The sequence below is a fragment of the Daphnia pulex genome, chromosome 5, assembly GCF_021134715.1.
Source record: "Daphnia pulex isolate KAP4 chromosome 5, ASM2113471v1".
Classification (NCBI taxonomy): domain Eukaryota; kingdom Metazoa; phylum Arthropoda; class Branchiopoda; order Diplostraca; family Daphniidae; genus Daphnia; species Daphnia pulex.
In genome coordinates, this window is record NC_060021.1 from 7,317,407 (window position 1) to 7,332,576 (window position 15,170).

A 15,170-nucleotide genomic window follows, 5' to 3' on the forward strand; every position below is an offset into this window, starting at 1 on the left:
TTTGATACCGGCGATATAATAGGGTACTATGGCGTGCCGGTGTGTGTGTCTAACCAGGTGGAAAAACGTAGCGATCGACACGCGCACCAGACATGCCAATGAGGCCGATAATAAAAATAAAAAATCGAGAGGGACTAAATGTGAGTAAGGTCAGAAAGAAAATAAAGTGGAGGGGGCTTCGCGCATACTGCATAAGGTTGGAAACTTTGCTCCAAAAAACTTTGAAGGGGATAGAACGACCCTTTCTCTCAAGCTCAACCAACTATTTGCTGCCCGAATATTTTACATGTATATCAGTTTTGCTTTCGTAAACTATGATATAATAAGCCGGCAGAGAAACAGTCCTCTTTAAAGTTTTTGATTTCCACGAATATAAATCGGAGGGAGGGACGATATCGAGTGAGCTGATTAGTCGCCAAGCTTGGAATTGATATCCAATTTGATCAATAACTAGAAAATGTTTTTCTGCCCCCCCTCCCCTCTTTCCAATTCTATGCATTATGGACGAGTCAATCAAGATTTTTCAGATAAAAAGGGACGTCGCTTTCACATTTGGGCCGTCACACAATACCTTTTTTTTTCTGAAACGAAATCACGGGATTGAGATTGAAAAAAAAAAAATACCCCGACTGTCCGTCTACAGGCCTATAATACTAGGAGCATGTAAAGAAGTGGAAAAATCTTTGATGTGTGTATCAGTAGTACGGGGGTTGGGTGGGGGGGGGGGATGGGGGGGATATGGGATATCATTTGATAGAGTTGGACAGCGATGGGGAAGTAGGGCGTTGGCTATTTTTGTACCTGACGACAAGTAGAGGATTTCAAGTGCGCTGATCCTCTCAACAAAAGAATTTCTAGCAGGCTCTGTTACGTGTGCGCCCAGTCCGTTTGATGGGTGTATAGAATAACGAGTCCAATAAGACAACATCTGAGGTAGGTGTATGCGAAACACAAAGACAGGTGCAGGTCTGCATACTTGGCAAACTTGCAACAGCTCTAAGTCCGCCGAAATACAAAAGGGAATAAAACAAAAAGGAATTTCTGCGTCTACTAAGGAAAAAAAAAGAAAAGAAGTTTAGACGTCCAAACAGTCGGACGCCCCCCCCCCCCCGGTCACCCAGCTCCGACACCCCCCGTTCGCAATGATGTAACCTAGAGTCTCTAAATGATGAGAGCTTTTCAGCCAATTATAAGCAGGGTGGAGTAAGGGCGGGGTGGGGGGGGGTTGAGGGGCAGTTCTCCATTTCCAAACTATTCCTGTCCTCTCTCTCTCTGCTGGCTAGCTCTATATAGCATTATCGGGCTCTTGTATCCGCTCTCTCCTGTGATTCACCTCCATCCATCCGACCGGAGTGAGACGCGGTGGAAAAAACCCAGGAGAGAAAAATCAATAGAAGAATCTAAAGAAACGGGTGCTAGTGTACATGTAATCCAAAGGTAACCTGAAGAAATAAAACGAAAAAGATATAAAAGCAGACGCTACTGCACTGCAGACTCGTGTGCAGCAGCAGCAGGTCAAATTACATCCCAGCCAACAATATAACAACAATAATAATAACAACAACAATATGCCGGTGAGAATTTCTGCCAGAGGGCCATAAGGGCTGGGGTAGGAATAAAAAGAAAGAAAAAAAAATTCTCGTTGTGTACACGGTGGGAAGAAGTTGGTTGAATAAATGATGCCCTGTTATTTTTATTATTATTTTCTTATATAGTATAGTATAGTATAACTAAGGGAAATGAAAGAAGATGCAACATCGTTGCCAGTTATAGTCTCTCTCTGTCTCTCCTGGGTAGTAAGGAATCAATAGGTATGTATATGTGTGTGTGCTGGGTGCACGATCGCAAGTGTATCTGGCGATCGGTTCGCCGCCGATCCAATCAAGCGGCCCGGGAAGTGTATGTGTGTGTGTGTTGCTCAATACAATTTTTTTTTTTTTTTTTCGATTCCGGCCGAATTCTTTTTTTCGCCTCTAGTGCCCCATTGGCTGTAAATCCAAACGTCTTACATCAAGATCCTCATCGTGACGACGCCACACCCTGTCGTCTCGACTCTACACACTCGAGGGACGCTCTCACCCCCCTCTCTCTGGCGCGTCGTGATGAATAGTTTCCGTTTCTTCTTCTTCTTCTTGTTTCTTTTTTATTTATTTATTATTTTCCAGCAACGATCCAGTTATCCATCCTTTTCTTTTCTTTTTTTTTTGGCTTTAGCGCCCCCATCCGGCGCCTTTTCTCTCGTCACTTTTGATTTCGTTTCATCGCCTTGCAACTCGTCTCGGCTGCTGCTGCTGCTCCGATGATCCCAAAAACAAAAATCGGTGCACCCAGCTCGGCTCCCATTGGCCAGCGCCCAGTTGATCCAATTGCTCCAATAACAACGTCAATCCCAAAACCGTACCAAGGCCAGTACCAAAACAACTCTCACAAACAAAACAAAAAAAAGGCCGGAACGTGCAGATTTTCTGATTTTCCACCTCTCGCCAGATGGGCGTCTTAGGGACCGTCGCGGTTAAAAAGAAAAACAACAACGGGGGGCGTATAGCTGCGGTTGGTACGTCAACAGACGTTACGTCAGACAACAGGGGGGGTCAGTCGGGATCATTTCGAACTGGAAGCCGTTGCATTGGAGACGGAGGCAACCCATGCGGATGGGTCGCAGAGTTCATAGAGCCGAATCCGGCTCCGCCTACGATCATTTCTACTTTGGTATCTAATAGGTTTCGCCTTTGCCATTTATAATTCAAGGAAATCCATCGACGACCATCGACGACGGAAAAAAAAGGTATATACCCGCTCTGCCGGCTGTGTCTTTGCATGTGTAGATTCCTGTGTGTATGTATATACACTTGGGCGGCCGTAATGTCGTTATAAATATAGATAGTCGTCGAATGTGTAGAGAGTGGAAAAAAAAAGAAAGAGAAAAGGAAGGAAGGAAAGAGGCCGTGATGTCGGCCTTAAATCATCCGAATGGATGTCATTACCCGATGGGCTCAAATTGGTCCCCCCCCCCTTCTCTGTCTCTCTGTCCGTCTGACTGTCTCAGAGACTTTCTCTCTCTATCCGCCTACACACGGCGGAACAGCGGATGCAACTCTGGTAATGGCCTCGTAAAAGAGCGAATCTTTCATTCGCTTCCCCCCTTTATTGCGGATCGTGCAGAGCGCCCGCCGTGTGTGTGTGTGTGTGTTATATCACGGCGGAAGAGCCAATAGAAAACAAAATAACGTTGTAGACTATCAATCTGAATCAATCAATTGGCAACGTTCGTCAACCGGAGCTATTTTCAGAATGATTCCGGCCGCGGAGGAGAAAACAAAATAGCCACGATTTCTCCTCTTTATTTTTTCTCCTCTAAAATGTGATGGAACCGTTTCTAAATTGAGCACTAAACCAAATCGAAAGGCAACACAGAGCCACACCCATCACCCACTCTTGTGTCTCCCATACTATTCCATCCACTACGTCAATCTGTCAGAGGCCTTGTCTCTTTGCGCCGAAAATGTCGCACTGTACTTGTCGCTTTTTCCCCAGCTATACGTACTTGGTTATGCGTTCCCTGAAATAGCCCCAGGGCCGAAGGCCGAGCCTCTTGTTTGTTCCGATAGGCCACGCGTGTCGTGCGTGACTGGCTTCTCCGTTCGCACTCTATCGACGACGACGCATTTATACCAAGTCCACCGTCGGTCGTCGGCTATTGTTCACCTTCGCCTTTTCGATCTTGTCCTCATCTCTCTGCCCAACAAAACTTTTCTTCATTTTTCTTTTTTCTTTGTTTGTTTAGAAAAGATTATTGACCATCGTTTTTTTTTCTTTTTTCTTTTTCGCTTTCATTCCGAAATCGATCGAATATTATTATATGACTGTATAGCTCCTTTTGTGTGTGTGCGTCGCTCAACAACAACAGAGTCAACTACTAAAGCTGGAAAAGTGCCGGGAATCTCGACTCGGAACAAGGAATTTTGTCGTTTTCATTCAATCGAAACTTTTTTTTTTCCATCGCTGTAAAAAAAGAAAAAAAAAAAATTTCCGGATGAATATGTCAAGGAGCGCAGTGACAACAACGGCACGATGAGGCCCGGGCTCTCTTTTCTAATATTCGACTGACATCTCAAAAATCCCCGTTTCTCAAACAGGAAGAGCAAAATGCGGAAAAACAAGTTGATAAAGAAAAGACGAAGAAAAAAGAAGACTCTCAAAAAATACACACACAGAGCGCCATGTGTGGTGAATTTTTCTTTCTTTTTCCGGAATAAAACAAAAAAACAAAAACAATATAATAAATATAATACCCAAACGCGTGCCTGACGGATCTTTTTCAATAACTGCACAGCCATGAGACTGAGGCGGCTGCTCCTCATCTGCCTGGATGTGTGCGATTCATCTTTTTCCATTCATTCCGCACTGTGTGCAGCAGCAGCCGTCATATTATACATAGTTTCATCAGTTTGATTCGTCGAAATAACATCTTTATACAATCTCGCACGACTCTCGCAACACATGGATATAGTCAGAGAGAGAGAGCGACTCGAGGCGTGTGTTACGTACGTACGTCTGATAACATCATCACCCGCATTATGCAGTAGGTGAAATTTCCCGAGTCAAAAAGGACAGCAGACAACACAGAGAGAGAAGATTGGGGCCAATGCTGTTACGTCGCATCTTGATATAATGGCGAACGTCATCTCTCGACTATACACATAGACCCCGCCCAACCTGCCACGATTCGAATGCTGCGGCAGTCGCCACTGTGTGGCACACACACGAGTAAAGTGGCGGGCCACTTTGAATTCAAGACATGGCGTCAAGACCTCCTCTCTCTCTCTCTCCAAAAGGCAAAGAATATTATCTAACAAACTGACATACTGTACATTCAATCAAACTTCAATTGAAGCAGAACAAGTGGAAGGGGGTGGGGGCATCTAAAAGCGATTTCCCCATTTCTTTTTTTTATTTTTAACATCTTCAGACTAGTAGAGTTTCATTCTTTTCTTTTTTTTTTTGTAGAAGAAAAAATGAAAATCTACGGGACAATAGAAAAGAAGACAGACCGATCGCCGTCGCAATGCAGTTCCTTACATATGCAGAGCGGGAACGATAACGGCTCCCGTTCGCCTGTCACGGTCGTTTTGTACTCACCCCTCCTTCCCTCCCACGTATTGCATAACGTATCAAGATAAAAAAAAAATCTAAAAAATCTAAAAAGTCTTTTGTGTACAGTCGAGTGCATCAGGCGGGAAAGAGCTCCGATGGTGGACGATCATTCCCGGACCCGGTTATTACCCGCAGCCACGCTTATACTAGACTCGCATCACCGTCGGCCATCTTTTTGAAAGCGTTTCTCTCTCCGCAGAATAACCAAACAACAACCAAAGGAGTGAAACAACAACCAAAGTCCAGCAATCCCCTCCCCCCCCCCCTCCAAACCCCGAAAACACGAAACTATAAATAAACAATCAAGGCGAATCGACTCACCTCATTTCTTGCATCACGAATAGGAATATCACATTTGTCGCTCGAATTCGCCATGAATAAAGAAAGTAACAAATGAGAATTACGGGGCGAGCGATCGATACGATATAGTGAACCTCGCGCACGGTACAACATTAAGGTCCGCGTTACGCAATCGAGTATAGTTGAATTAGGGATTATACAAGGGGGGAGATACAGAGAATGACACCACCTGCCCATACAATATGCCCGCGATGGCCAACACGGGGCTAATTTGATTGTTCTTGCCGAGCTGAAGACACACAAAGCAGTACAAAAAAGGCGGGCAGCTTTGATTATATATTTCCCCGCTGATCGTGGAAACGCACAACAACAACGCGTAATCAATTATACACACGGAGGGAGTGGTGATGGTGAAATGATTCTCCTGCTGCCTAGATTTTCTAGCCAAGGCTGTAATGCATAAACATATTACATTGACGGAGATATACTACTGCTGTCAGTCCCCATTAATACAATATAGCAACACACCAAGTGCCGCAGCCGAGGGCATTACGCGCCTATGTTATTACACGGACCCGCCTTAATAATAATCATTTCTAATTGTAACACCGCGTTACACGTTTGTTTAACGAGCGTTTCGATAGATTTTCGCTTCAGGTGGGCGAGAGTTGCGATTTCAAGCCTCGAGCTATATAATCGTGACACACTATACACTGGCCAACCATCCAAAGTCGATCGGAGATGTAACCACCGCGGGTAGAACGGTAGATAGACAGCGCGCGTTAGTAGTATTTGACAAGCCACGAGTTCTACGACCCAAGTTCAAGTTGAAACTACGACGACAACCGTAACTCTCTCCTCTCTGGGAAGAGTTCTAAGAAATTGAAATACCAAACAATTACAACGTGAAAAGGCAGTCAATCCGGTTGAGAAAGAGAGAAAAAAAAGGGCAGACGATAAAATCACGTCTGGGTGTAGTAGTCTCTAGTCTAGTCTGGCGGGTATGTAGACTAGTTCAGGAGAGAAATCTACAACTCGCTGGCGCTTTTTGATTCGAAAAATTCGCTTTCTCCATTTTGATTTCTTTAACAGAGTCTACGTATAGCCGACGTATAGCTCTGCCCGGCTATACTGCTACACTATAGCCCTCATCCGGACTGCCACAAAGTTGTCGGTTGGTTGGACGTCGTAACCACCCGCGTACACACATCACGTCCTCGTCGACTGTATAGACGGTGAGAGAGCGTTACGGGAGCGTTTTCCAACTCCAAGTCACGTCCACCACCCAGACCCTTCGCCTCCAGGCGGGCCTTCCATTTTCCAGCTGCGGCGGGCATCAAAAGTCGAGGGGAAAGAAACTAAACTAAACTAAAAAAAAAGAAGAGCCCCTCCCATTTTGAAAGCCCAAAAAATAATCATAAAAGAAAAAAGACGTTCACGAATCCCCGTGTCTCCGTCCGTGGCCATTGAACCTAATTCACAAGGTCATAACGCCTCCTCGTTTTACTTTGACGTTTCATTTCATTTCTTTTCTTTTTTTAGTATTCCGTCATTTCGTTGGATTCCAGAGCCGACAAAAGCGCTGGCTTCCAGCAAACAACAATAACAACAACTCAAAACACATCAAAGAAAACACTATTTCTTTTTTTTTACTATTCACGTAATAGGCCTAAAATGCCCTTCCCCAAAAGGAAAATATCAAACGAAATATAAAAAAACAACAACAACAAAAATGCCAGTTGGTAATGTAATGAGGGACGTCGTGTCAGAAACGATGCGGAATGATGTGCGGTGCGTGAGAGAGCGGGTCTCTGCTTGGGCGATCGGGAAAAATACCAAACTCGACTCTGCCGGGCCGAGAGAGAGAGAAACCCCCCGTCAATGCGAAAATTCTACGGAAACAACATCAGCTAATGCATTCAGCTAATATAAGCTATCCATGTCCCGCGGCACATATAAATGCCCGTCCGCTCGAACTGGTTTCCATCAAAAGAGGCCCGGCCGCCACCCTCCTAAACAGAAATTCGGCGAATTGTTCCAAAACACACACACATAGACATGGCCAGTAAAAGTTTCTTTTTTCTTGATCATTTTCGGGTGGTGGTCTATATACTAGGTCTGGGTGGCGGCCATCGCATCGTAGTCTGCCGGACTGCGATGGTTTTCTGCCGTGTGTGTGAGTCTCTGTTATGATGTCCGTCGCACAAAAAACCCTCCCGTGTCCAACTTGTGCGCGTACTGCCGATCCGGAAAGCCACCGGGCGGACCGTCCATTCAAGGCGCGCGGTTTTATTTTATTTTTTTCCCTCCGGTCCCGGAAAGAAAAAAGGCCCTCATCACGCAACGACTTTGCGTGAGAGCCTCGTTTTCGTGCTGTCGGGGGAGGATCGCGGTGCTGCTGCATTCCACGGTCGCAAAAGTTTCGATTGTGGGGGATGGCCTGGCAGCCAAAGGTGTCCCAGCACGCCGCAGAGTCCTCGACATGTTAGTCAGCTACTACACCCCTAATAGCAGTATAGGATCCAGCACATGTGGGCCATTTAGTAATAGGGTCGCTATATACCTACAATTCCCTACATCCTCTAAATGAAGGCCAACACTTTTCAACGGTGAAAGTTGATGTGTATGTATATACAACACACATAGTGGCATTATATAAATGTGTACGAGCCCCGCAGCCCCCCACCTTCCACCGCCATTACTTTGACGCCACCAGGGAACCCGGCAGAGCAATAGCCTTCCAAGCGGACTGCTCTCCTGTATATGTATAACCTTGCTCTAATTTCGACGACATCAAACGCCCCAAACACATACGCGAGGAAGGGGGCCATGGGGTTTGTGTGTGTGAACTGCTCAGGCCATCTTTATTGTAAAAGGGAATTTCAGCAGATATTGCCGTGGAGCCCACAAAAAAAAATAAATGAAAATCCTATTGACTTGTCTGAATCAATATAAAAAAATGAACTTTTTTGAAATTGAGAAGTTGCAAGCATTTGGCAAGGTTTTTCTCGTGGTGGGGCCGGGGCCTCATATGGCCGACCGCCTTTTTTCCGCACCAATTAAGATCTTTTGTCGCTGAGTAAATAGAGACGTGGAGGGAAGTCGGGGCTGCTGCCGCCATCATTTGAGATGATGAAGCACACAAAAGAAATGAAAAAAAAAGTAGTAAAAGAATGAAAGAAAAGTGATAAGATGATGCCAAGATTTTGTCGACGTTGAAATTTTGTTTTCCTTTTTATTCGGCGCCGGCCTTCAAGTGGAACGAGAGTGTAACACTTAAAAAAAGAGACGAGAGGTGTTAAATAGCCGTAGGAGATACGGGAGATGGGGAGAAACAAATTCGAGCGGGCTGACGGTCCCACCGACGGTTGGGCGACAACCTCCTGCACCGGTTTTTTGATCTCTCAAGGGGGGTTTGCGCGCCTGGTTAAAGAGTTTTTCTTCTCCTTTGCTCCATTCATCTCTCTCCTCCTCTCGGGCTGCTCCTGGGCTGCTCCTTGTCCTAATAACAACGCGCGCACATTCGGAGATAATCCACTCGACTAGCCGAATAAGGATGGAAAGAGAGAGAGAGAGAGTAGTAGTAGTAAATATGGCACCCCGCGCTAATGGAGTTTCAGTGCCCCGGCTATTCAGTCCGACAACTGAACTGCTGCTGCTGCTCCCGCTAAGGCGGCCATAAACTTCTCGTTTGATTCACGACAAACTTACAGACTAGGAAAGAGGAGGGATTGATATCGCCCGGCTACATTAATAATCCATCTAGACGGAAAATCAGAGATGGCGACGGAGAAAAAGTTGGCCGTTATACGACACGGCTGTAAATAATGCTTATGACAAAATCCATCCTCCCACCCCCACCCACCAAAAAAAGAAGAAGATGCAAGAGCTTAATGAGACCTAAATGAAGACACCAGCAGTATAGCTCCCGAAAGGAAAAAGTCGTTTGCACGAGGCAGCACAGCAGCTCCGGGAGCAAAAGAGAAATGATGGAAAGAGAGGATGACGCCAAAAACAAATGATGACAATGTCACGTACTCTGCTGCTGCTGCTGTATGTGTATATAACCTATACACAACTCCACGAACTCCCGGGATCGTCTCTCTCTATCTAGAGAAATGGCAGATGACGCCAGGAGGAGAGAATCCAGCACTGAGCCTGTCGAGCGGAATAAATAGAAGAGCAGTGCCAAGAACACCCATCATCAGGAGCGACTAATTGGGATTCTTCCTTTGGCCTATTCCCTCGCACTTTCTACGACTTTTCTATCTGCGAGTCTTCCTGTCTGGACCCGACCGACGACAAACGACGGCGACTCCTTCAACGTTGCGCCCTCAAAAGTGTATTGATTGATTGTCGGGCTCGTCTTTCGTCGTCTTTGAGACCGACGAGCCGATGGCCAATCAATCGCGGGGCCTCTATAACCTCTCCCGTGTTCTCCAACCATTTCAATAACAAAGCAAATTTATATAATTTACAAGACTCGGCCGAAAAGAGATGAGAGTATGTGCAGCACTGCATAACCCCCATCAGGTAATCAGATTAAAAAAAGGGACATGAACTTGTGCGGTGGCACAGACATTTACGACATTCATAATGTATGGAAAAAAGCACATAATCCTTGCAACATGATGGCCCCCCTTCGTCTGCTGTGCGTTGTGCTGTGTCCCATTGTATAATTTGCATTAATACACGGGGATTGAAATTTCACGATCAAGGAGCCGATTCTAATTTCGTGACTGGCAAACTAATGGAAAGTCTTATAATAAGCTATATTATATACCCCTCCCCCTAATAATAATAACGAGCACGGACACACAAAAAACGAACCGACAGAAGAAGAAAAAAGGGAATCAGGTTCAATCCAATTCGGCGAATTTTCCAGAACCCAACAACCCGACAATTCACAAGAGTCTCTTATATGATGATCGATCGGACATCAACGAGGAAATGTTCAACACAAATGAACACTTTCATCAAATGATGGAGGGCGATTGGCCGCCATGGGCCAAGATACCAAGAAGAAGAAAAAAAGGAGGAAACCTTTCATTTTTTTTTACTTTGATTGCACTAATTTGAAACGCGCACCGCCGTATTGGCACCGTCTTAACTCTTAACGAGGTTTGCGTTCATCCCTTTTAGTGTTAAACATTGGCACTTACTTGGTCTCCAAAATAGTCAACCAGCACAAAGCGACGAACGCATCCGCCAAACCGATGGATTCCGGATGACTAGCAGCCACAAATGAATCCGAAAGGCAACAAGACAATATCAATCTGAAATCAAAGAGAAACAAACGACAATTAGCAATCAGGAAAAAAATGTACAAAAAAAGAAATCAAAACGGACATGAACTATACGATGAAAACTAATCCTGAATCCTTAATGCTAACACATAAAAAAAATCCTAATATTTTTTTTTGTGTGTGTAAGGACATGATAAATTCTTAGCCAACAAGAAAAAAAGGAAGAAAAAAAAATAGAAAGCCTATCACACAAAGATGGCTAAATTAGATGTATACATCAGATAAATAGGGGCCAATCTAAAAGGATCGCGTGTGCTGTCCAAAAGACTCTGCTGGAGCTGACTGCTCGGGTGGCCTCCCAAGCAATCAAATAGAGTGTGTATATACACGGGCCGGTAGCTCCGTCATCAGATGTTGACATTAGTAAAAAAAAAAAAAAAGAAAATAAGGGAACTGAAGAAGAAAGATGGGTACCAACCCAAAAAACATCCATAAAAATCAGGCTGGCACGTGCTAAAACAGGTCGTCCCTTTGCTTTTTATTCGTTCCATTCTGTACGTGTCGAAAAGAGAAGCCAACGACGATAGTCGTAAACATATTAAAGGCCGGAAAACTACGCACTATATCTAGACGACGACGACGACGGCCGTGTGTGTTTGCAAAGAAAAGAGCTCGAATCTCATCAAGAACCCCCATCTCTCTCTTTCTCTTCTTTCGTCGAAAAGAAGAAAAAACGAACAGGAAAAATAAGCGACCCAGCACCCAAAAGGGGGGCGGCGGCCGTGAGGGACGCTTCCGAGTGCGATGTGAGATCCGAGAAAGATGCGCTGGAGCGTTCCGACTTGTGTGATCGCGATGCAGCAGTCACAACTTATTGATGTGAATTGCAGAGCACAGCCAGCAGCTGGCCATTGCACAGACACACACCGCTGAGGGGACAAAAATCCAAATCCAACCTCTGAGATTCTTTTTCGATCGTAGGGACTGGCCCTTCTGCCTGGCTGCAACTTTTTTGCGCAGCAAGTTGACGGTTCGTGCGTGATTGATGTCTTCCAACAGCGACACTGATCGTATACATGTATATATATACATTTACAACCCCATGTTATAGACCTACTTCTGTTTACTCCACATACGACCACCACCACCGCCGGGAGACGACGTGGTCCCAGGTACACGCGAGATATACGCAAATCTTTTGAGGCCCCCCCGTCTGCTCTGAGATGCTGAGCGCAGAGACGACAGCACGCCAAAAGAGATAGTCGAAACGGGTTCTAAATCCTAGACATCTGATATAGCCAGCAGCCGGAAGGGGGTAAAAAGAAGAAGAGGATTTAGCTCTGGCTGTTCAATCCAGTCAAATCCACATCATCACCGTACGGAGGCAACGCACCCAAATGCGAAAGGATTTCACCAGGGAACATGTGTGCGGAATAGTGATAGATTGCCACGCAGCAGCATACACCTTATCTAGTATTTATACTCGTCTGGCAGTAGGGCACTAGGATTTGAAGGGGGGAGAGTGTATGGGGTTCAAAGAGTAAACAAAATAACCTGCCAGAAAATACTACTAGCTACACTTGAAAGGGAAGAACGAAAAGAAAGGAAAAAAAGTTGCAAGACGACTGCTGCTGTGTTGGATGTAAGTCGCATTTGCCTGAATAAATAAATCGCAATCCACCATTCGGATGTAGGTCGGAGGATCTATAATGCAATTGACAAAGTGTCAGAAAGCACTTAAACGCTCTTTTCCCCCACACCAGTGACCAGTTTTAGTGGACTACTGAACTCGTTTCTTACAAATCTGTGATCGATTTGCATTCATGTTTAATTCGATGGACGGCCAGTCGTTTTTCTTTGCGGTTCAGGGTCGCCGATATTTCGAATCAGCTGCGCAGTAGAATCGGGACAATGCCGGGCATTATTAAGATATTAATGAAGAAGCCTCGTCGTCGTTTTCGCATGTCTGGTCTGAAAACAAGACTCGGAGAGACGAGGCACAAATTTTAAGAATCCACTTCCTAGACCATTTCTCGGATGTCCCACAACAGAACGCGATGGATAATTAAAAATTCGATTCATTTTTTAGTGGTGCATTAGGAAGCATGGAATTGCATACTTGCGCATTCAATAAAGAATTCAATTAAAAAAAAAACCCAAAAATTTAGAATAAAAAAAAAGAGAAACGAACCAATCGGAAAATAATTCGGTAATCGGCTTTTCCGACCGTATAAAAATGACAACTATTTCTGGCATACCAAAGATGAAATAGCAACATGGGGTAAAGCAATCAACAAATCTGGCAAAGAAAAAAAAATTATTGGCCTGGTTGAAATAATAAATAGAAAAGAGAAAGGTCACGTCAGCGACATAACAGAAGCCAGTTGGATTTTTTTTTCTTTTTTCTTTTCCTTTTAAAGGTAAAATCATCAACCGAATTGTGAAGAGAAGACCCGTGAAACGTAGCGCCAACGTCCGAGACAAAAAAAAATATAGAAGCTGTCAAAACCAATTCGGGGCACGTCAATTATATAAATCACTTTTTTCCCTTTTTTCCCTTTTTTTAGTTTTGACTTCCGCCGTCGACCCTGGCCTATAAAAACTTGGACGAATTTGACCCGGTTATATAGGCCGCTAGTGCTGACACACACACGACAACATCGTGCGACTGGCGGTAATGCAACCGCCCCCCATGCGCGCTCGTGCACTTGATTAATGACCGCGCCTCTATTTACCTACACTTTGGTCAACTTCTCGTGCACGAACCGACGAGTTTCAGTAGAGAGTTTGAAAAAACAAAACAAAAAAAATACGTAATATATCGAGACTTTGCGCAAATAACAACATTCCACCCCACCACCCCCAAACTCCAAGAAATGACAAATTTGTTGTTTTGTTTCCTATTTTTTCAAATATATATAAGGCATCCTTTAGCGCCCAAAAGTTCAACTGTGAACATTTGATATTGATCCAAGTCGGACAAGTACAGGTGACTGAGTCTAGCATTTTAAATCTTGCATGGAATAAACTAATGAAAAGCACGAGCTTCTCCAACGTGTCTCGCAGCAGACTTGTGCAGTGGCAGTCTGAGCTTTTGAGTTCTACTGTCACAAAATACGCTACAGCAGCAGGGCTCCCAATCATTCGCCATCAAAGTCAACTGTACAGACGGGTAAAATGATGTAGCGACTGATTTTTCTTTTTTCCCGCCCAGGTCTCTCCTCCTCTGTACTGTACACGCACTGCTAGGACGACGAAGACGACGTGAAATCGAGAGAGACAAAGAGGCTGCTGATGTCAGGATCAAATTACCTGGCAGCAGGAGCAACGGAAGAGGATTCGATTTCAGAACTTTGTTTTGATGATGAGTAAGTGTATCCAGCGGATAGAGCGAGGGGGGGGGGCCTGACGCAGAGAGCAGAGTGGCTTAGCCTACACAATCTAAGTGGATCCAATTAACTTGAATGAATACAGATAGAAGACTATCGATATTATATAAGAATGCGAAAAATTCCTTTTATCCGTTTGCGGGAAGTCCACAAAAAGACGGAACAGCTCAGCCGCGATTATTATTATTATTCTACTTTTTCGTTTTTTCTTTGTTTTTTTCGGGAAGAATATCACGAGATTTTGCGCAAATATTTCCGTACACGAACAGGTCTCTTCTTAACAGGTTTGGTTTTCCAGTCCAGCGCCGACTGTCTGTGTGTGTACATGTATATCCAGCATTGTTATGTACGGAAGAGTCTACTACTACGGACACTGACTCAAACAAATCCCAGCGCTAGCCACACACATTTCCTATCATAGACTTGTGCCAACAAACGGAAAGGATTTAGCCTGGGCGCGGAGCGGGAGGGGGGGGGGGAACTTGTACGGTCTCCCGAAATATGTACATGTCGCATGTCCAGGTAGTATTTGATATTTTGTTTTCTTTTTTCTTTTAGTATTAAACGGAAAAAGACAAGGTAGCGAGAAATTTTAAAAGCATTGCGCGGTTTCACCGTTCTTTGTCCGAGCTTGTCCCAGCGCCCAGCCAAAAAAGAAAAAAAAAAAAGAAATACCCATCATTCCGAGCATTTCGTTTCAACTGTGTACACAGTCAGTGAGATGCAATTTCATTTTCGCAAAAGTTTCAGTTGAATCAAATAAAGCGATTTCGATCCGACATTGAATCAAATAGTCAAACTACTCGACGACTATCCACTAGCATTTTCAAGCGAGTGCCGTTATCTGATACGTTAAAAAAAAGCCAATTCTTCGTGTCTTCTTCTTTATTTCTTTTGGGCGAATCTCGTTACCTTTTGCCCGGTAATGAGATAAAACGTTCCTTTAGTGGCGCGGGTTGGGGGCACTACACGTAAGGAGAGGTGAGCGGAAACACACTCCCCCCCCCTCTTCCACCGTTCTTTGCTTTTCATAGAGCGCATATATATTTAGAACATATCCGTCTCTATTTGCATGATGCAG

The 15,170-nt window shown here is 44.6% G+C and overlaps 1 protein-coding gene across 4 annotated transcripts in view; it reads right to left on the reverse strand.

Moving 5' to 3' along the window:
• Positions 1–15,170, reverse strand: part of LOC124194078 — a 67,004-nt gene that overhangs the window by 25,640 nt on the left and 26,194 nt on the right. For all 4 annotated transcript variants that reach the window (XM_046588106.1, XM_046588105.1, XM_046588103.1 and 1 more), the window contains one exon: positions 10,617–10,730. The gene's annotated coding sequence lies outside the window, so the exon portion shown is untranslated. The remainder of the gene's footprint in view (positions 1–10,616; positions 10,731–15,170) is intronic.